The sequence below is a fragment of the Lynx canadensis genome, chromosome D2 (assembly GCF_007474595.2).
Source record: "Lynx canadensis isolate LIC74 chromosome D2, mLynCan4.pri.v2, whole genome shotgun sequence".
Lineage (NCBI taxonomy): Eukaryota > Metazoa > Chordata > Mammalia > Carnivora > Felidae > Lynx > Lynx canadensis.
The window spans coordinates 74,280,206-74,303,605 of NC_044313.2; the positions used below are offsets into that span (position 1 = coordinate 74,280,206).

The window sequence follows — 23,400 nt, forward strand, 5'->3', positions numbered from 1 at the left end:
ATGTATGTATATATATACATATATACATATATATATATATATATATATATACACCACATCTATATCCATTCATCCATCAGAGGACCTTTGGGGTCTTTCCATACTTTGGCTATTGCTGATAGTGCTGCTATAAACATGGGGATGCCTGTGTCCCTTCAAAACAGCACACCTGTATCCCTTGGATAAATAGCTAGCCGTGCAGTTGCTGGGTCATAGGGTAGTTCTATTTTTGGTTTTTCGAGGAACCTCCATACTGTTTTCCAGAGTGGCTTCACCAGCTTGCATTCCCACCAACAATGCAAAAGAGATCCTCTTTCTCCGCATCCTCACCAACATCTGTTGTTGCCTGAGTTGTTAGTGTTAGCCATTCTGACAGGTGTAAGGTGGTATCTCATTGCAGTTTTGATTTGTATTTCCCTGATGATGAGTGATGTTGAGTATTTTTTCATGTGTCGGTTGGCCATCTGGATGTCTTCTTAGGAGAAGTGTCTATTCATGTCTTTTACCCATTTCTTCACTGGGTTATTTGTTTTTTGGGTGTTGAGTTTGATAAGTTCTTGATAGATTTTGGATACTAACCCTTTATCCGATATGTCATTTGCAAATATCTTCTCCCATTCTGTTGGCTGCCTTTTAGTTTTGCTGATTGTTTCCTTTGCTGTGAAGAAGATTTTTATTTTGATGAGGTCCCAGTAGTTCGTTTTTGCTTTTGTTTCCCTTGCCTCCGGAGACGTGTTGAGTGAGAAGGTACTGTGGCCAAGATCAAAGGGGGTTTTGCCTGCTTTCTCTTCTAGGATTTTGATGGCTTCCTGTCTTACATTTAGGTCTTCCATCCATTTTGAGTTAATTTTTGTGTATGGTGTAAGAAAGTGGTCCAGGTTCATTTTTCTGCATGTTGCTGTCCAGTTTTCCCAGCACCACTTGCTGAAGAGACTGTCTTTATTCCATTGGATATTCTTTCCTGCTTTGTCAAAGATTAGTTGGCCATACATTTGTGGGTCCATTTCTGGGTTCTCTGTTCTGTTCCATTGATCTGAGTGTCTGTTCTTGTGCCCGTACCAAATTGTCTTGATGATTACAGCTTTGTAGTATAGCTTGAAGTCTGGGATTGTGATGCCTCCTGCTTTGGTTTTCTTTTTCAGGATTGCTTTGGCTTATTCAGGGTCTTTTCTGGTTCCATAAAAATTTTAGGATTATTTGTTCTAGCTCTGTGGAAAATGCTGGTGTTATTTTGATAGGGATTGCATTGAATATGTAGATTGCTAAGTTTCAGGATATAAAATCAATGCACAGAAATCGGTTGCATTCCTATTCACCAACAATGAAACAACAGAAAGAGAGATCAAGGAGTTGATCCCATTTACAATTACACCAAAAAACCATAAAATACCTAGGAATAAATCTAACCAAAGAGGTGAAAAATCTATACACTGAAAACTATAGAAAGCTTATGAAAGACATTGAAGAAGACACAAACAAATGGAAAAAGATTCCATGCTCCTGGATAGGAAGAACAAATATTGTTAAATGCTGTCATCTTTTCAATCTCATATGTATTATGGATTTCTGAGTTAATACTGTTATTACCAAACTCATGTGTATGTATCTATAAAGATGATAAATCACTCCCTTTTATTGAGCATGTAAGCCAGATCCTGGGCTAGCACTGCTTTTAAATGGTGACACCAGCACTTGAATTCAGGCCTGTCTTACTTCCAATTCCATTATTTTAACTACAGGCCAGACTGCTGATGGGGGGTGTGTGTGTGTGTGTGTGCGTGTGCAATATATGTATGTTTATATAGTCATCATAGAAGATGTGCATCATAGAAGATGTGATATGTTACGTGCCATGTATGTGTTAGGCCCTTGATAAACATCTTTTCAATGAAGAGTGATTGCATTTCCACCCTGTAATGTCTATTACTGTTGGGTCATGTGACTCTCCCAGCCACTCAGAGTGAAATGAGTGTAGATGCCTGTATTTTCCATCCTTGCATCAGGTCTAGTGTAACTCCGGGACACACACCCAATGGAGCTCTAAGGGCCAAAGGGCCTGAAAGAAAGTTCTTTATCGTTCCAACATGAAAGCCGTCTGAATGCTACAGATAATCAAGGCTCCAGGAAAATTCTTCTTAACTTTGAAAGGTTTGTTAGCTTGTTTCACATTGTGAAACACAAAAAAAGTCCCAAAGTATTCTGATACTTTAAAGATATCCCTCTCCAACTGTGACCTGTGTTTATCGTGATGTCCGTAGCCTTATTTAATTCTACCACTGTGTGATCACCTCCCACAACTGGATGGACGAATTACTGTTTTCCTCCTGAAAGCTTTCTGGAAAAAAAACATATCTGGGCCCTGTTACGAACTTAGAGACCCTTAAGGATGCAAATGATTCCTTTGGAAGACAGAGTACCTTTATGGGCTGCCACCATTTAGCTAAATGTTCTTCTGACGCACAGAGTCATATCAATGGCTTGGAAAAGTTGATGCAGGGGCCAAAATGCCTGATTCACATTTTCAGTAGCAGCGATCCTCTCTTAGAAGTCCTGATTTTGCCAGATAAACAGGTCAGTTAAGTCAACACGCACAGAAGCTAGATTTACCCCAAGATGCTTCCACCTTGAAAAGTCTGTGCAGTTCTACTGTTCTATGACGATACTGCACTTGGTGGGACTCCGGTAGCATGAAAGAGTTAACTTCCTGAAGGTGTGGTATTAATTTCATGTATTTAGAATTTCTATCCTGCCTAATTCTGAAAGGGCACCGGATAGTTTTCAAACATAAACATAATAAAATATAGGGTAATTTAAGATTGAAACTACAATAGAGGCTCTGTAAGTGGGTGACTATAGCCAGTTACTTGAGATGAGCTGATTGTGATATTTAGGCTCTGAATTTGGCCCAGATTCCTGGTAACCAATGCAAAAAGGGAAATAGGACGGATATAATAGGTCAGACCAAAAAAAAAAAAAAAAAAAAAGAGAGAGAGAGAGAGAGAGGAAAGAAAAAAACCCACAATGGCTTTTTATCTTTTATCTGATATAAATGATATTAAACTGGCATTAAATTAATTGGCATTAGATTCCAGGAGGAATAAGTCATTTATCCCTAAAGAGTTTTCTGTAAGACAGGCACAAAGGGACAAATACTGTATGATTCCACTTATATGAAGTACTAGAAAAGACAATTTCATACAGATAGAAAGGAAAATGGTGGTTTCTAGGAGCTGGGGTTGGGGAGAATGGGGGCATTATAATTGAATGGGTACAGAGTTCCTGTTGGGGAAGATGAGGAAGTTCTGGAGTTGGATGGTGGTGGTGGCCATACAACATCGTGAATGTACTGAGTACACTTAAATGAGTAAATTAAAAAAAGAAAGAAGGGAAGCCTCAATGTCGGAGAATGAAAGCTGACCACAGACGTGGCCCAAGCTGTGTTCCAGTTAGTTAGTGTACTGGAATTTCCAGTTCAGCCCCGGGGAAGCAAAGTTCTTCAGGTCTCTACACTATAGGTACTCCCAGAATGAATTGTACGGAGTGCCCTTTCTCTGCATCTTGATCCACGCATTCATTCTCCTCCGTCTTGTGCTGGGATCCTCCACACTGTCACAGTATTGTCCCATCACTGCGAAACCCTTGGGGCACTGCGAGCCCTGCGTCAGCCTCTGTGCTGACAGCCCAGATGAGACTGCTTTGGATTCTGTGTCTCCTTCACTCTCTGCCCCTCCCCCACTCACACTCAAAAATAAATAAACATTAAAAAATTAAAAAAATTATTTGCCGTGGTTTCTGCAGATGTCTAAAAGATACAAAATGTACGACTGTGCTAAATGCAATGTGGTATCCCAGATCGGACCCAACAACAAAGACATTAATGGAAAACTGATGAAATCTGAATGAATAAACCATAATGCTTGGTTGTACCAACGTTAATTTCTCAGTTTTGATAAGCGTACCCTGGTTAGATATGATGCTGATGTCAAGAGAAACTGGGTGAAGCATGGATGGGAACTCTCTGGACTATCTTTGCGATTTTTCTGTGAGTTCAAAATTACTCCAAAACAAAACATTTACTAAAACAACCACCACGTTTTGGACATGAAATCTCAATGACACCTTTCTCCTGTGGCCCCTCCACAGAGGTAATTATTATCTGGAGTATGGTGTGTATCATTCAAACAGCCTAACGCAACTGTTGGTATAACTAATGTGTTGGCCAGAAGAAACACCTTTTTTTTTTTTTTTTAAATGTAACATTTTAACTTTAGTTTATTTAAGTGTAATTACCATACAGTTTATGTTGGTTTCAGGTGGACAAAACAATGATTCAACAATTCTGTGCATTTCTCAGGGCTCATCAAGATAATTCCCTTCATCTATTTCACCCATCCCCCAAACACCTCCCTTTGGTAACCACCAGTTTGTTCCCTGCATCTAAGAGTCTGTCTCTTCTTTTTTCTTTATTTGTTCATTTGTTTTGTTTCTTAAATTCCACATATGAATGGAATCATATGGTATTTATCTTTTTATGACCGAATGATCTCACCTAGCATTATACCCTCTAGGTTCATCTATGTTGTTGCAAATGGCAAGATTTCATTCTCTTTTTTTTATGGTTGAGTAACATTCCAGTGAGTAACATTCCAGTAACATTCCAGTAACACACACACACGCGCACGCATCACATCTTTATCTATTCGTCTATCAATGGACACTTGGGTTGCTTCCATATCTTGTCTATTGTAAATGATGCTGTGACAAACATAGGAGTGCATGTATCTTTTCAAATTAATGTTTTCATTTTCTTTGGGTAAATACCCAGTAGTGGAATAGTTGGATCATAGAGTAGTTCTATTTTTAGTTTTTTGAGGCACCTCCATACTGGTTTCCACAGTGGCTGTACCAGTTTGCATTCCCGCCAACAGTGCATAAGGGTTCCTTTCTCTCTTCATCCTTGCCAACACTTGTTATTTCTTGTCCTTTTGATTTTAGTAATTCTGACAGGTGTAAAGTGGTATCTCCTTGTGGTTTTAATTTGCATTTCCCTGATGATTAACGATGTTGAGCATCTTTTCATGTGTCTGTTGGCCATCTGGATGTCTTCTTTGGAAAAAATGTTCGTTCAGATCCTTTGCCTGTTTTTTAATTGGGTTATTTGGGGGGGTTTGGTGTTAAGTTATGTAAGTTCTTTCTATATTTTGGATATTAGCCCCTTATCAGATACATCATTTGCAAATATCTTCTCCCATTCAGGAGGCTGCCTTTTTGTTTTGTTAATGGTTTCCTTCATTGAACAAAAGCTTTTTATTTTGGTGTAGTCCCAGGAGTTAAGTTTGCTTTTATTTCCCTTTCCAGAAGAGATATAGCTAGAAAAAATGTTCCTATGGCCAATGTCAAAGAAATTACAGCCTATGTTTTCTTCTAAGGTATTTGTGGTGTCAGGTCTCACATTTAGGTCTTCAATCCATTTTGACTTCATTTTTGTGTATGGTGTAAGAAAGTGGTCCAATTTCATTCTTTTGCATGTAGTCGTCTTGTTTTCCCACAGTATTTGTTGAAGAGACTGTCTTTTCCCAGTCGCATAGTCTCACCTCGTTTGTTATAGATTAATTCACCATAAAAGCATGGGTTTATTTCTGCACTCTGTATAAAGAGCAACACCTTAAAAAAAAAAAAGAAAAAAGAGGAAGAATTCTAAAGCCTTTGGACTCCAGCGGGATGCCAGGAGTGAGGTTCTTCCTAGACTGCCCAGCCCACTATTGGTCCTACTATTGGCCTTGTCAAGGAGGTCACCTGTAGGTCACTGCTACTCACTCCCTGTAGCCCCTTTCACTCAACCCTTGTTTGAACACTGTGCACTGAATTTCCCCGGGCTTGAGGATAAATGAGTAGCCAGTTTCCACCACAGTCTAGGTCAGCAGGCAAGAGTTCTGGGGCTCCACCATTTTCTGTAGTAGACTCAGTATTCATGCCACGTGCCCGGAAGTCTCTGTATTTATTCAGCACCTGAGCTGTGCCCCTAGACCACCACCCTACCCCACAGTCCCTGCACTGAGACGGGACCGCCCCAGATCTCTGAGGGCCCGCTTCTTGGCTTCTGAGGCTGAGGTATTTCCCTCACGTCTAAAGGTCATTAGAAGGGGTGACAGTTCCGGGACCTTATTCATCTGTTTATTTAAAGATACCCCCACTGCCCCATGTCTATTTACCAAATAGTAACTGTGAAGGTAGAGATTCACAGAGGCTCTCAAAGAGGAGGCAGAGAAAACCCGCCAGGGAGGACAGGCGGGAAGGCCCGGGGGTTGGCAAGGCTGTGTAAGGCTGACGGGGAAATTTAAGACGGCAAGCACCAGCCAAAGTCTCTGGGAAGATAAATAGGCTTATCAATTGTTCTTTGACCTGCAGATACTGGTCTTGTGTCAGGAAAAACAGTCCCTGCAGATTTTAGATTCCCAAAGGCATCCAGGGGAATGAAGAATTCACTTCCTAAGGAAATAGTGTCCTAAATTCTTCCATGTGCATTGTATCCAATGCTCGACTCAGAGGTAGAAAGGCTGCAGACGTGAAATGTTTGCTTTTTTTTTTTTTAAATCAAATTAACACAAAAAAAACCATGATATCCACGGGAAGGGAAGTAGGGATGGGAACTGAATCTTTCCTTTATTGCACTTCAGCTCTTAATAGCTGACAGCACTAACCTATAAAGCAAGGACACCTGTGTGAGTGTGTAAGTCAATATTTGAGGTGATGTGTTCTTGTTTTCTCTGCTAATTCACCTAATTTCTTTTGAACTCTCTGAGCAGTGTACTGGATTGTGAAATGTGTTATGTAATACGGACACCTAGAAGCACAGTGTTGAATGGGGGAATCACCCTAGATCTTATAGTGAAATAAGATTTTGTGATACATAAAGCTAAGTCATGTGGTTCTACTCTGTTGGGGGGCAAAAAGTAACAACACCCACAGTTTTATTAATAACCACGACCGTGACTGCTTATGTTTCCCGGTAGGAAAAAAAAAAAGTTTCACGTCTTATGCAGTGACGTGTGGGCAAGATTGCTGTGAACCGCAAGCCAGAGTCCTGAGGCCTGCCCCAGTCCTGCTAAACCAGCTATTTGACGGTGGACCTCAGTTTTCCCATCTGTGAATGAGAAGTAGAACTCTGGTATACGATCACTGAGAGGCTGCAATCGATATTATTCATAATGTCAGAGAGAAAAGTGGACATACACAAATATGAAACCCACAGGACAAGTTTACAGAGGCACATATTACATATCGAGAAGTGTGGCCATCACAGATTTTTAGCCAAAGAAAGTTCTCGCCAAAGATGACCAATGTCGAAACTGGTTGAATATTTATGGGACGTTCGTCTTCTGAATGAGAAGGGTCTGCGTCTTCTATTCTAAATGGTTTTCAGAAAAGGAGTTTAAACAGCTTTGCCTGGTAACCGTCTGATGTTTAAAGAGCCTAATGGTGAGCAAGATAGGCCTTTCGTTGAATCCCCTGGGACCTTGGCTCTCAATCTCATGAGGCGGGGCCAAAAGGGCATGGATTTAGATCTGAAGCTGCCTTGGTTTGGCCACCTACTAGCTTTGTGTGTGAACTTGAGCAGGGCTGAATTACCCTCTGCCCCCCTCACCTTGTGCCCATCAAGTGAGGATGATAATAATGTGTAGAGCTGGTGTCCGTGGAAAGTGCTTTGTAAGCTGACAAACACGGGAATGATGATCATTCTAAGGATTCAAATGTATAACAGACAAGGTGTTAACATTCTAACTTTTTAAACAATTAATATCATTAATTTGCTACAACTCCGGGCAACCACATGGAAGAATTGCACAAAATCATGTTGAGTGAAAGAAGCCAGACACAATAAGGTAGGTTGTATATGATTTTACAAAGCAGCTTCCAGGAAGCTGAGACTGTTTTTCTCTTGTTCTGTGCGTTGTTTACATGCGTGTGTTCAGTTTGTGAACTCATCACATTGTGAGCATAGGATGTGTGCCCTGTTCTGTACATATGCTCTACGTTAATAAAGAGTTAAAAGTTTTGATTTAGAAAAATTAGATACTGCAGGTTAAAAAAAAAAAAGCAACTAACAAAAATCTTCAGATTCTCTATCTTCCAGAGTTAGTGAAGGGGTTCAGAAAAAAAATGCTTCAAGATGTACCATGTTGGCATGTGGATTATTTTGAACTGATGGCAATGAAGAGCCAGCGGACTCAAGAAAAACTCTTACCTCTCTCTAAACTACCCAAAGGAATTTAGATAGGTGGTCTGGCCCAGAAAGAGAGCTGTTATCAGTGACAACTTTTTATCTGAAAGACCTGTCTATAGAGCAGGGCAAACATCTGATTACCAAACATCTATCTTTAAAAAAAATTTTTTTTAATGTTTATTTTTGAGAGAGAGACAGAGTGTGAGTGGGGGAGGGGCAGAGAGAGAGGGAGAATCCGAAGCAGGCTCCAGGCTCTGAGCTGTCAGCACAGAGCCCGATGTGGGGGCTCGAACTCACGAACCATCAGATCATGACCTGAGCTATAGTCGGACGCTCAACGGACTGAGCCACCCAGGTGCCCCTCGAGCATCTATCTTTATTGTCCTGTGAGCTACCCTCCCCACTTCCAGGGTTCCAGGCCGCTACCCCATTCCTTGGCTCAGGATGTTATTTAAGCCTCAATTGCCTGACTTGCCCATGATTTTTATGCCTTGGTGGGGTTCTTGTAAATACATAATTAAACGTGTTTTTCTCTAGTTATCTGCTTTGTATCATTTTTATAGTTAGACCAGCCACAGAACCTAAAAGAGTAGAAGGAAAAACTTTTCCTCCCTGACAGTACCCACTTTTAATATTTGGATGTAGATCCTTCCGGAATTTTTTTCTCTATATACTAACATATGCTACAAAAAACAGAATCATCCTTTGGTGACCCAATTTTCTCACTGGGCAATATACTGTAGTCTTTCTGAGTCAGTAAATTATCGGTTATTAACTGCATCATACCGGAGTTAGTTTTATCAATGCCCTGTTTTGCTGTCACAAATACTGATAAACACGACTTGTTCAGACATCTCCGTTCGGTAGCTGGTTTGTCTTTTAAGGATTCCTAAAACCGAAATGGGGGACCCTAGGAGCACACACATCTTTAAGGCACAGATTTTCTTCTAGAAAGACGGCACCAGTTTCCATTCCCATCTGCAGTGGATGTGAACTCCCCTTTTCTCCGACGCTTTGCTAAAAGCGGATGCTATCACTCTTTTTAATCTTCACCAGTCAGGAAGTTAGGTGTAACCAAGCACAAGGGTCCACAGTAGGGGGTCTAAGCTCTGACTCTGGGATAGAACAGACTTGGGTCTGTCTTCCAGCTCCAAGCTCTTCCCAAGTTCTAAAATGGGGTTAATGATAACATTTCCTAAAGAGAACCGTTAAATGGCTTAACCTCTGACTGTTCTCCCTTCTTTTCCCCAAACTCCTGTCTGGTCTCATCTCCACCCAGCAGCCTGGATGTTCTCCTGTGAATGTAAACCCCATTCCACCACTGCATTACCCACTTTCTTCCAACTTTTCCTTGAGCACCGTACATGGAACCCAGTCTCAACTCCTCCATTCATCCCAGCTGAGCACCTCTTCTGTGTCCGCCTGCCTCCTCAGCAAATGTTGTCAGGCCTCGTTTTCCCTCGCCCACCTTTTCGAGGCTGCTCTGTTCTCTTTCAGCGCCTTGTACAGGTCAGTCCCCAGGGCCTGTTTGCTCCTGCTCCTTCCTGTCTTTGCCGACTTCAGCTCGAAAACCACATCCTTAGAGAGCCCTTCCCTCCCTCCTTGCTATTTTCTCTCACGGCATCCTGTTTCTTCCTCCGCAGTTCTTATTACTATATGTAATTATAGATTTCTTTGTTCACATTGGTATTTTCTGTCTCTCCACCCCTCGGTAAGCTCAGCGAGAACAGAGACAAGGCCTTTTTATTCCATTGCTGTGTGTTCTGAGGGCTAGCCTCACTAGTAGATACTCAATAAACACTGGGTGAATGAGACAGTCATTCATTCAGCATGTATTTATTAAGTGCCAAGCATTGTGGTAAGCACTCAGGATACAAAGATGGGTAAGATACAGCATTTCCTAACTTCAAGAAGCTCATAGTCTAGGGAGGGAAGCACATAATCGTAATATGTAGCAAATGCAGTGACTTGTTTCCAAGACAAAGACAGTATCATAGGGACAGGATGTCTAACCTCGTCTGGGAGAAAGGAAGATCCAAGAGGGTTTCCTGGAGGACATGTCATCTGATCTGAGCCACATAAAGCGGAGGAAAACATTATAAGCACAGGAACCGCCTGAGCCCAGATATGGAACTGAAAAGCAACATTTTGCGGGCAGGGAAACAGTCAGCAGTTTAGAAAATAAAGTGCAAGTCAGAAGATGCTGACAAAATATGTCCGAGAGACGGGCAGAGGCTGACCAAGGAGGGCATTGGAAGCTTGGATTTTTAAGTCAGAAGAGATCACTGGGAGTTTTAATGGGGGCGGGTGGGGGGTGGGGAGGTGGCAGATTTTTTGAGAAGGACACATTTGGAGGCGGGGAGACCAGATAGAATACGATAAGGACCTGACCAGGGGCAGAGGTAACAGTGAGAGAGAAAGAGAGTCGGGGACAGTTTCGAGAACCTTTCAGACGCAGAACCAGTAAGACTTGGTTACTGATTAAATGTGGGACAGTTTGGCCGGGAGGTTGCTGAGAAAAGAGGAGAGTCGATAGCTTGGCAGATAGAGGTTATGACAGAATTCCATCAACCAAGAGAACACCTGGGAAGCAGGTTTGGCGAGTGGGGAGGGAGTGAGGTGACACGTGAGGTCTGGGATACACTGAATCCGAGGTGCTTGCGGGAACCCAGGAGGCATGGGCCCAGAGATCAGGGCTGGAGCTCTAGGTTTGGGAGTTATCACCCCCACCCCCGAGGCTGTGTGGAATGCAGTGGGCAACGGGGCCCAATGTCGATCCCAGGGAAACCCCCACATTGGTTCTCAGCTGGAATGAGAGAAAAATAGATGCAGTTAGCCCCCCCCTCCCCCACACCCGCTAGTTACTTACTCTTTCATGCTTGTTAATCTCATTCCCATTGCGTTCCCCCAGGTTTGGGTGGCCAATCTCTAATAGCTAATAATAGCTGTGACTTACTGAGCCCTTGCTCTGTGCTGTGTATATTCCAAGCGCTCTGCTTGTATTGATAGCTTTACTCCTCACAAAAGCACTCACTGAGCCACCCAGGCGCCCCTCCAGTTAGCTTTATAAAGAAAATCTGTTTTGGGGCGCCTGGGTGGCTCAGGGGTTACGCGTCCGACTTCAGCTGAGGTCATGATCTCACAGTTCATGGGTTCAAGCCCTGCATCGGGCTCTGTGCTGACAGCTCGGAGCCTGGAGCCTGTTTCGGATTCTGTGTGTGTGTCTCTCTCTCTCTCTGCCCCTCCCCCGCTTGCACTCTCTCTCTCTCTCTCTCTCTCTCTCTCTCAAAAATAAATAAACATTAAAAAGATTTTTTTAAGAAAATTTGTTTTTTCTGTTAAATACGTTAAATAACGTTCAAAACCGAATAAATGTTGCTGAGTACGGCAGGGTGCCACCATTTTGATGTGCACACAATTTCCATAAATATCTCTTATTTTAGAATAAGCATAGTAGGGAGGAGAGTGCAAATCATGCGAATAACAGTGGCACTCCCACGTGTTGTAAACACTCCATGATTGAATCCAGCATCTATGGGACAAGGAAAGCCGTGAGGGTCTTACTTCCCTTTGCAATTCCTAAGGAGAATAATATATTATAAAACACTTCTCTGCTAAAAGAATATTATTATATAGCTTTATTTTATGTCGCTTCCTTATGTAACTTTAGAGAATAGATCCAAGATTCACTTTATCCGTTAGTCATCTTAGGGAAGGCTTTTTCTGTAAATCTGGTATAATGTCACATTTTCTGAATTTCTTTCCAAAGCTGGATAATGATGACCTGAATGGGGCATTCAAAGAAAAAATATATAATCCTAGGAACATGAACATCTTATTGGTGTATCAGTGAAGTAATGGAAATATTCTAGAACTCTTTTATAGGCTTGCTGTTATAAGAGTGTAACCAAGAATTCCACTTAAAATTGGAAGTTAAAACTTTATGTACAAACAAACAAACAAACAGGTGGCTGCCTATTGGCCATAGTTTGTCGATTCGAGTTTTTGAAAATATTGCGTGAAAATATAATTTATCTGAAACTTTACTCTAAGATCAGGCATGGGACAAGGATGACCACTCTTGACCCTTTAATTCAACATGACATTGGAAGTCCTAGCCAGAGCAATTAAGTAAGAAAAACAAAAAAAGGCATCCGAAGCAGAGAGGAAGAAGTGAAACTGTCTCTATTTGCAGATGACATCATATTATATATTTTTAAAAAACGCTAAAAATGCCACCAAAAAAAAACCCCAACACCTGTTAGAACTAAAAACAAATTCAGTAAAGTTGCAGGATACAAAATCAATATACCAAAATAAGTTGTGTTTCTTACACTAATAATGAAGCATCAGAAAGAGGAATTAAGAAAACAATCCCGTTTACAATTGCACCAAAAAGAATAAAACACCTAGGAATAAATTTGACCAAGGAGGCAAAAGACCTGTACCCTGAAAACTAAGTCACTGACAAAAGAAATTGAAGAAGATGCAAATAAATGAAAAGGTGTTTCATGCTCAAGGATTGGAAGAATTTATATCGTTAAAATGTCCATACTACCCAAAGCAAGCCCTATCACAATTCCAATAGCATTTTTTTCATAGAAATAGAACAAAGAAACTTCCATAAAACCACAAAAGACCCCACAGTCAAAGCAATCTTGAGAAAGAAGAACCAAGCTGGAGCCATCACAGTCATGAGTTCAAACTATATTACAAAGCTACAGTAATCCAAACAGTGTAATATTAGCATACAGACACATAGATCAATGGAATGGAATAGACCCAACACATAAACCCACACATATATGATCAATTAATTTATGACACAGGAGGCAAGATTATACACTGTGGAAAGGACGGTCTCTTCAATACATTGTGCTGGGAAAACTGGACAGCCACATGTAAAAGAATGAAACTGAACCACTGTCTTACTCCCACACACAAAATTAACTTAAAATGGAGTAAAGACTTAACTGTAAGATCGGAAACCATAACACTTGTAGAAAAAAAACATAGGCAGTAAGTTCCGTGACATCAGTTTGGAGATGAGTTTTTGGATATGACTTTGAAAGCAAAGGCAAAAAAACCAAACGTAAACAAGGGGGACCACATCAAACTAAGCACACAGCAAAGGGACCGTCAACAAAATGAAGACATAACCTACAGAATGGGAGAAGATATCTGCAAATCGTATATCTGATAAGGGGTTAAATATCTCAAATATATAAAGAACTCATACAATTCAATTTAAAAAATCTGATTAAAAATGGGCAGAAGAACTGAGTAGCCAGTTTCTCAAAGAAGACATACAGATGGCCAATAGGTTTAATTTTCAGGGAAATGCAAGTCAAAACCACAACGAGACATCACCTCACACCTGTTAGAATGTCTGTTATCAAGAAGACGAGAAATCACAAGGGTTGGCAAGGATGTGGAGAAAGCAAACCCTTGTGCCCTGTTGGTGGGAGATAAATTGGTGCAGCCACTATGGCAAACAATATGGAGGCTCCTCCAAAAATTAAAAATAGAATTACCATATGATCCAGCAATCCCACTTCTGGATACGTATCTCAATAAAATGAAACCACCAGCTCAAAAACAACATTTGCACCCTTATGTTTACTGCAGCATTATTTACAATAACTAAGACATGTAAACAACCTACATGCCTATCTATCATATCATATATCATATATATCATAATGGAATATATATTGTTACATATATTACACACAATGAAGTATTATTCAGCCGTTAAAAAGAAGGAAATCCTGCTATTTCCTGCATATATGATCCTTGAGGGCATCATGCTAACTGAAACAAGTCAGATGGAGAAAGGCAAATTCAATATGATCTTACTTACATGTAGAATCTGAAAAATAAAAAACCTGACAAAACAAAAAACAAATTCTTTGATATAGAGACAGATCGGTGGTTGCCAAAGGCCAGGGGTGGGGAACAGATAAAGTGGGTGAAGGTGGTCTAAAGGTACAAATTCCCAGGGGCGCCTGGGTGGCTCAGTTGGTTAAGTGAGGGACTTTGGCTCAGGTCATGATCTCACAGTTCATGAGTTTGAGTCCCACACCCACCTCTGTGCTGTCAGCACGGAGCCTGCTTGGGATCCTCTGTCCCCCTTCTCTCTGCCCCTCCTCTGCTCGCACCCTCCGTGCATGCTCTCTCTCTCTCAAAATTAAAAACATTAAAAAAATAAAGGTATAAATGTCCAGTTATGAAACAAATAAGTCATGGGGATATAATGTATAGCATGGTAGCTATAGTTAATAAGACCATATTGTACATTTGAAAGTTGCTAAGAGAACAGATCTGAGGAGTTCTCATCACAAGAAAACAGAATTTGTAACTGTGTGAGAATAGATGCTGACTACACCTATTGTGGTGATCATTTTGTAATATATTCAAATATTGCACCATTGTGTTATACACCTGAAACTAATATAATATTACATGTCAAGTATATATTCTCAAGAAAAATAAACACAAAATTTCTTACTCTCTTTTGACAGTAATGGAGAGCTATGGAAACTTAGATACTCTTTCCAAATAAGTCTCACAATAAGGCAAAAAAAAAAAAAGAGAGAGAGAGAAAAAACATTTCACCCATTAGTAGTAAACTAAAATACCAAAAATCCCTCTTAAAAATGTTGTAGGACATACCCAAAGAATGCCCCCAATTCTACATCTGCCCCAACCCACTCCTGGGACTCCAAACCCGTTCTCATAGTGTAGGCCCCAACCAGGGGCACCAACATCATCTGGGAACATGTTAAAAATGCATATTTTCAGGCCTCACACCTTACCGGTTGAATCAGAAATTCTGGGAGGTGGGGCCCAGCAATCTGTTTTTAACAAGCTTTCCAGAAACATCTGGTGCAGGCTGGTTTCCAGAATCACGACTCCAGAATCACATACTCCTGTTGAAGATTCAACTCAGCGGTTAGTAGTGTCCCCCATAGTAGATGCTAGCCACGGCTTGCCCAGGCTTCCCCAGGGCTCTGTCACCCTCACCATGCTGTCTGGCCTGAGATGCAAAGGCTCAGCCCCATCGCACCAAGGGGGACTCACTCTATGGTGCAGTTCCAGTTTCCAGAGCTGCCTGGAGGGGTGAGCTTGAAGCTAGCCTCCAGTCAAGACCCATCCCTGGTTGGGTTTCCGCTTGTCCTATCTGTCTCCCCCCACTGCCCTTCTCCTAAGAATACTTCCACGATGAATCACTTGCCCAAGAAGCCCCCTGCTTCTTGGGAACCCTACCTGTGATAGAAGGGGCGACACGGGAGCGCTTGGGCAATTGGGAGGGAGCTGGTTGGCTATGGTTTCAGGAATCCACAAAAGTAAAGGAGGCACTGAAGAAGAACTCTATTCCTCTGCGCAGAGGCTATGGTGATACTGATGACAGCAAGACTGCCTTTCTCCAGAGTAACAAAATGCCTTTGTTATGATTATTAATTTTGTCCTAAATCTCTGAATCTGAACCTTCCATCAAACTTCCTGCCTGGTGACTATCGAGGTCCTTGAGGCCTCGGGCAAGTTCCTTTTCCAGAATACTGTGCTGCCCCACCCCCCTCCTCTGCTCTTCATATTTGAAAATATTGTGACTAAACGCAGGTGTTCTTTGGTGGTTGAAATTGACCCTTTGTCACCCCCAGGCTGGGTGAGTGTCCTCCTCGGTCTCTGTGGTCTCCTTTGCTTCCCTAAAGCAACACTTGCCATACCCAATGTCCACGTCATTGTCCATTTATTGCTTCATAAGCCCGAGAAGACTCAAGAACTCTGAACATAATTCAGGCTAACATGGCCTGCTCCCTTGTTGTCTCATAGAAGGAAGGTACTTACAAAATGTTTGTCGGGAGATAAAAATGAGAGAGTAAATGAATGATTCATGTTACCAGAGTGCATAAGTTTTATGTGGATGCAAATTTGTTTTCACTCGTACAATGTCCCTTTGCTTTTTTAATTTGTTTGCTCTCTTGCCTCCACGGATGGCAAAGACTATGTCTTCTAGTCCCCTTTCATCCCTGCAAAGACAATAGAACTAGTGTTTGATTGAATACTCAATTTTGAATACTTAATTAATCAGTCAACATGTATTCAAGCCCAAACTATTTTAAGGATACTTTAAAGACAGAGATTTAAAAATAAATGAAACACAGCAGTCTTCAAGAAGCTCATGGCAGCCTGATTATTTGTTCTTAAAGACAGTCTTGTTGAATGCAAAATTAAGTTTGGTTTAATGTTTGTTCTGTTTAATATTTGTTTTGGGTGGCTCAGTTGGTTAAGCATCCGACTCTTGATTTCAGCTTAGGTCATGATGTCACGGTTCATGAGTTCCAGCCCCACGTGGGACTCTTCACTGACAGCGTTGAGCCTGCTTGGGATTCTCTCTCTCCCTCTCTCTCTCTCTCTCTCTCTCTCTCTGCCCCTCCCCCGCTTTCTCTCCCTCTCTCTCTCAAAATAAGTAAATAAACTTGAAAAAAAATATATATTTGTTTTGTTATACTTTGTTATCCTTTTCATGGAAATACATTCACAAATCATCAAAAAGTTTCTTCTCCAGACCACGTGACCCCATTTTGTCAGCAAAATGGTCGGTGTACCAATCCCGCTCTGGCTGTCAGCATGATCAGTATGTGCTACCGCTTGGCTCAATCGTGAGGATTGAGAGGCAAGGTTGCAGGTTCAAGTACTATCGTATGTACTTGTAGGGGAGTCAGGGTCCCTATGGCAGGACATGTTTGAATCTGAATCCAAGTCATAGAGGTGGGCAGCCTCACTTTAAAGCATGCACCTTTAAAGTTCTGGCACTAGGTCCCCCGCTCCGTGCTTTGAAATGAAATCAAAGCTTGCTTTGGTCTTGACTTTAGCTTTGGTCTAATAATGGTCTGATAGGTATGTCTATGGCAGCCTTTTTGATTTAACTTTTCCCCTTTAATGACAAGAACACAAAGTCTTTGAGTTTCTTGGCCTCTGTGAGGTGAGTCATGTGTTTTTACAGATACAGAAATTGACGGAGGAATGACTTACATAAGGCAGAGGAGCAACTCCAAGAATACAGTGAATCCTGTGCCACGAGACTGCCCAGAACTACTGGGCCCGCTGCCCGCCTTCTTGCCCCTACACTGCACCAGGCACAAACATTAGCAGAGGAAAACAACGGTGGCCCATTGAGAGGGGGAAGAGATAGGCCCCGGTTGCATTTCTGTTCTCCCCACTGGGGGTGAAGAACTACAGTTAATGGGGCTCTTCCTTTTTGCCTGCTCATGTCCCAGTTGGCCTCTGGAAGTCAGCCAGCACTCGTTCTACAGCAAATGTGTGGTGGGTTCTGGGCAAAAGAAAATTATAATAAAAACAGAAAAGGCGAACCATGACATTGGCTCTAATTGCCCCCGAGGGTCTTTTTCTCTAAGCTACAAGGTATGCAATCTTATATTTTCCTACTAGGAATGGAGACATTTTACTTGTCAGCCATAGAAATTCTCCCACTTTCTTGGGTATAACGGGTGTTAACAAAAGCATCCATCATAATCTGAACATCAATTTGAAGCAGATACCACTGGGTCTTTTGTATGGTCTCATTTAATCCTCATGACAACAAATATTTATTGAGCAACTCCCATGTTCCAGACACTGCGTTGAAGACAAAAGATACAAAAAATAAATTGGGCCCAGTCCCGGCTCTCCAGAATTGTATAGTCTAGGGTAGAAGATATAATCAAGATCAATATTATAATACAGTATTATAAGAGCAAAGTGGTGAGCCTAGGTTGCTCTGGGAACACATAGGAGGAGACCCTAAACCAGTGTTGGATGTCTTCTTGGAGGAAGTGATTTCTAAGCACTATTTGATGGAAATTATTATCTCCAGGGATGCCTGGAGTCAGTCGTGGAGTGTCCTATTCTTGGTTTTGGCTCAATCATGATCTCAATGTTCATGGGTCCGAGCCCCGTGTTGGGCTCTGTGCTGATGACATGGGGCTGCTTGGGATTCTTTCTCCCTCTCTCTCTGCCCCTCCCTGGCTTCTGTTCTCTCTCTTTCACTCTCAAAAAAAAAAAAAAAAAAACAGAAAACAAAAAATTATATATAAAAAAAGAAAAATTATTATTTCCAGAATTATCTTTCAGCCTAATAGAGTTTAGGGAAGACAGAATACTGGCCCCCAAAGATGCCCACATCCTAATCCCCAGAACCTGTGAATAGGTTACCTTATATTGCAGAAGAGCCTTTGCTGATGTGATTAAGCAAAAAATCTTGAGATGGGGAGATTATCTTGAGCTATCTGGGTGGGCCCAATGAAATCACATGTAATCCCCTCTGAGAGCAAGCAAGAAGGGCAAAGCCAATAGTGGGAGATGTAGAAGCCGGAGGTTGGAGCGGTGGCAGGAAGGGGCCATGGAATGTGGGCAGCTTCTAGAAGCTGGAAAAAAACCAAACAAACAAGAAAATGGGTTCCCCTCCAGAGTCGCCTGAAGGAACCCACCTGCCAACACTTGTTTTTAATCTGCAAGACTCGTTTTGGACTTGTTCTTGGGGCTCCTGGGTGACTTGTGAGTTGAGCTTCTGATTCTTGATTCCCGCTCAGCTCATGATCTCACAATTGTGAGATTGAGTCCCACGTTGGCCTCCAAGCTGGGCATGGAGCTTGCTTACGATTCTCTTTCTCCCTCCCCTTCTGCCCCTCCCCGCTACTTGTACTGTCTCTTCCAAAAGGAAGGAAGGAAGGAAGGAAGGAAGGAAGGAAGGAAGGAAGGAAGGAAGAAAAGAAATGGACTTTTCTAAAACCGTAATAGAATAAATCTGTGTTATTTTAAGCTGCTAGGTTTGTGGCAATTTATTACAGCAGCAATAGGAAATTTGCCCAATGTCACAAACTAGATAGGATGAAGCCATTTTTAAAACCGAGAGTGGGGGGCGCCTGGGTGGCGCAGTCGGTTAAGCGTCCGACTTCAGCCAGGTCACGATCTCGCGGTCCGTGAGTTCGAGCCCCGCGTCGGGCTCTGGGCTGATGGCTCAGAGCCTGGAGCATGTTTCCGATTCTGTGTCTCCCTCTCTCTCTGCCCCTCCCCCGTTCATGCTCTGTCTCTCTCTGTCCCAAAAAATAAATAAACGTTGAAAAAAAAAAATTAAAAAAAAAAAAAAAAACAAAAAAAAACCCGAGAGTGGTATCCATTATATCTCAGTAAAACTGGGGAGGGGGTAGGAACCCCCCAAAACCCAAGAGTGAATACTCCAAAGCATGGGCAGTCCTTCCAGAAAGCTTATGTCACCTTTTAAGAAATTCCTTGGCTATTTGCTCAACATGTTTTGAGGAGCTAGTCTACCAGGCTCCTTCCCCGCTCTCTTGCCTAAGGCACAACGTACACTTCTAGAGACAGCAAAAGTTATCAGATGCTAGCATGCTAGAATGCTAGATCATCCATGGGTCAATGAGTTGTTTCTTGAGGAGCGTGGTGGAAAGAGAGCTGGATTTAAAGCTAAGAGACTAAATCTCCAGTCTTGGTACCCTTAATCACTAGCTCCAAGGCTTGAACAAACCTTTCACATTTCCGGGCCACATATGCAAAACAAGGGCTTGAGCAGAATGGTTTTTGATGTTCCTTTAGTCTTAACATCCTACAATGCCTCAAGACCACCGATATGCCCTATCCATCGTCTCCTGCACACACGCCCTGAAGCCATTAAGCCCCTAATGGGAGTTCAGTCATAGTAACTTGGATGTCAGTTCATTTATTATTTAACCAAGGAAAAGGAAAGAAACTTCTCCTCTTCCAAAGGGGCCAGTGTTAGCAGAGATCGTCTTAAATTCCCTGAGTTTCAAAACTCTGCAGAGCAAGCTGAAAGATTACTTAGCAGCTAGCAAAGTTGAAGGGAATGATCTTAGTGTGTAAGTTCTGTCAACGTGTATAAAGTATTACTTGAATAGTTCCAGATGAACAATAGTTGTAGCTAATTCTGGAAATGGCCGTATTCCATGCCATCCAGTGACGGAGCCTGAAAGAAGAGCTTGAAATAAGATCTGGATCTTTGGCAAATGATCTTAGAGGCCCCAGGAACACTGGAGTCAAGGCCGTCTCAGATTATGTGTTCAACCTAAACACCAATTTGCTGACACAGAGTGATCCTGAGGCTTTATCTGTGCTGGAGAGATACCCTGTGGGTTTCAAACAACCTAATGATAATACTTGCCATGCCACAGCTTTGCATCTTCGAAGCATGGAAGCCACCGCACACATTTCCCTCTACCTTTCGGGGCTGGTCCTACATACAATTCTGTGCATGCCGTTCCTTGACATTTCTCTGCTTTCTGCACTGTGGATGCCCTGAAACACTCAGGAAAACATACCGATTACTAACCCGACCAACCAACAATTAATAAACCATCTCGTGGCCTTAAAGTACTTTCCTTTCTTGACCTCCCTATCCAGCACTTGGCACCATCGTCATTCTCTTCTAGAACATGTTTCCACCTGATTCTGTGGTGCTTTCTTCTATCCAGTCCTCTCCTCGGTGGCTCCTGCTTAGTCTCTACCTCTGGCCCCTCTTCTTCCTTCTGCCTGTCCACTCTCAGTCTCCCATTTCCATTCTCGGTTCTCGACCCTTCCCTCTGAAGGTCATCTCCCTGGATAACCTCATCCCATCCCAGTGTATGATCAGCAACCTGATGTGTAGCGCCCTGAGGTCTCAGAGAGGTCACAGCCCTCTCTCAGACCTCAGTTGCCACGTACTGGATTCACACCAGGATGAATCCCACCCCTGCCACGCAGAACAGCTGTGTGAATGTGGACTAGTGACTTGAGCTTCAGCTTCCTTATCGATACAATGGGGAGAATTGAATGCACCTCATGGTGTCGTAAAAAGCATTAAAGAAGTTAGTTTTGCAAAGTGATTGGCACGTGGTAATCACTTGATCTGTGTTCTTTGTAACTTTTATTCGAATGATCGAGCGTTTTAACTTGCATACTCTATTAGCACACTTCTCCTGTTTTTGCAACAACAGCACAGCCCCTCTAATGATTCCTATTTCTCTTAGTGGTATCACCTGCCTTCCCATGTTCTAGACTCCAGACTCTGAGGTCAACTTTGCGCCTCTTTTCTCTTTTGCCCCTATATCTAATGAACCACCAAGCCCCACCCCTCAGTTCAAATCTGGCCCTTCCTCTCCATATCTAGCCCTAATAGCCTGATTTGCATTGATTATTGTCTGGTTCCCTAACCAATCTTTCTCGCTCTCGTGTTTTTCTTACTGCCAACCCATCCCAGACCTGTGGAAATGTTCATCTTGGCACCTAGCTGTAATTACACACTTCACTGGTCCCAAACAAACTTCCACTGACTCACGCTTCTTGCTCAACACAAGGCAATTCCTCAAAGTAACATTCAGGTTCCTACACGGTAGGGTTGAGGCTTGGCTCAGACGGTGTGAGGGGGTGGGGAGAGGGCGGCCCTCCGGATGGCATGATAACGCGTCAGCTCAGGGTGGGAGAAAATGTGAGTCACCTGCTTGTTCTCAGTAAGCAGCAGAGAGTATATAAAGAGAATGGGTAACTCTGTGCTAAATAGCAAAAAATACCAAAAGTCACACGGGCATGAATAACATTCAATCACAATTTATCAAGCATTTTCTAAAGTGCCAGATCCTATGGCTGGGTGTTGGGGATGTGGTGAACGTAAGTAATACAGTCTTTGCTCTCAAGGATTTAAGATCAGAGAGACAGACGGGTAAGTCGATGGCCATTGGAACACAGTGTGAACCCCACTGAGCTCTTTGGTGGGAATACAGAAGGATGTCACCCGTGCATGTGGGGGTTGGCGGGGTGGGGGAACCGTCTTAGGAGGAAATGACATCTTAGTTGAGACAGAAGCATGAAGACTCAGTCAGCCAGGTGAGGGTAAAGGGGCAGGGTGGGGAGGGGGTGTTTCACCGTGAGGGGATCCCCTGGGCCCACCGAGACACAGACAGACCCTGCTGCTGTAGGGCTGAGGCTTCGCTGGGGGCAGAGGTAAGGGGTGTTGAGAGATAAGGGGTAAGCAGGGGGTGGACTAGGAAGAACTGTCTTCACCATCATAAAAGGGTTGGAGTTTATCCTGGCGGTGAAGGGGAGCTTCTGATCAGGGAAGCGTCTCATCAGATTTTCTTTATTCTCAGAAGCTGAGAAAAGAGCCAGGAGTTTAGTTGGGAAGAAGCTCCGTACATCAATAATTAGAACTCAAAGAATTTCAGATTAATTTCAGTGGTTCTGTTTCAGCAATGATTTCAATTTCAAGACGTTTCATTGGACTCGGTTCTTTACCTCTGACCCTTGCGGTTCATAAGTAACAAAAGTAGTCATCAACTGATTTATGTGCTGTTGTCTAAATAAATGTTTATTAGGGTCATAATCATGGGCTGTCAGGGTCAGAAAGGACCTGCTTGAAAATGAAAGCACGGTGGACAGAATGGTGGATCCTTCTTTTTTTTTTTTTCTGGGTGACTGCCTTAATTTAGCTCTGCCTGGCCTCTGTGGCTAACCCCGAGACAGAGGCATAATGCCTAGAGGGGGACATTGAGGAGGCCTGTAGGCCCGGCCCGGCCTGACACCCCCCTTCTCAGGGAAATGAGGCTATGGTGAGCTCTCCACAATGAACCCAAAGCAGCTTCATTTGGCAAGAGTTGGGAACGAGCGGGAGGGGTCAGGCGTCCCCAAAGAAGGGAACCCAGGCCCCATTATGTAAATAGATACCACCCCCTTTAGCCCAATTTTGAAAGACAGAGATACAATCACCCCTCCAGGTCCAGACTCAAAGGCTGCCTTAACAGAATCTGGCCCTATGCTGTATATGTCATTAGGAAAAAAAATCTATCTTGATGGCTTAGTCATTACAGAAGCGACAGTAGCATAATGCAACAGCCCTTGGAAAGGTTATGAGTCACAGAGTGGAGATGACTTAGATTTGATTACTTCCCACGGGGAAGGTTGAAGAAATGGCTCCCTCAAACCCCAAGTATTTTTTTTTTAGGGTTACTGGAAATTTCAATGTCACCATTATCCTATAATAACTGGTGTTACCTGTTATTTGTATAACACTGAGATTTTATATATTATAGCTATGATTATCCCCATTTTAGATATGAGGAGCCAGAGGCCCCTCAACAGAGAGGTTAAGTAACTTGCTCAGTGTTGCA

General features: G+C 42.6%; 1 long non-coding RNA gene across 1 annotated transcript in view; it reads right to left on the minus strand.

Moving 5' to 3' along the window:
* Nucleotides 1-5,503: 5,503 nt before the first annotated feature.
* LOC115527535 overlaps nt 5,504-23,400 on the minus strand; it is a 48,987-nt gene continuing 31,090 nt past the window's right edge. Inside the window, exons 4-8 of the long non-coding RNA XR_004344231.1 lie at nt 18,443-18,654; nt 17,264-17,561; nt 15,494-16,257; nt 15,043-15,156; nt 5,504-5,664 (exon numbers count right to left, since the gene is read on the minus strand). This is a non-coding gene — a long non-coding RNA (uncharacterized LOC115527535). The remainder of the gene's footprint in view (nt 5,665-15,042; nt 15,157-15,493; nt 16,258-17,263; nt 17,562-18,442; nt 18,655-23,400) is intronic.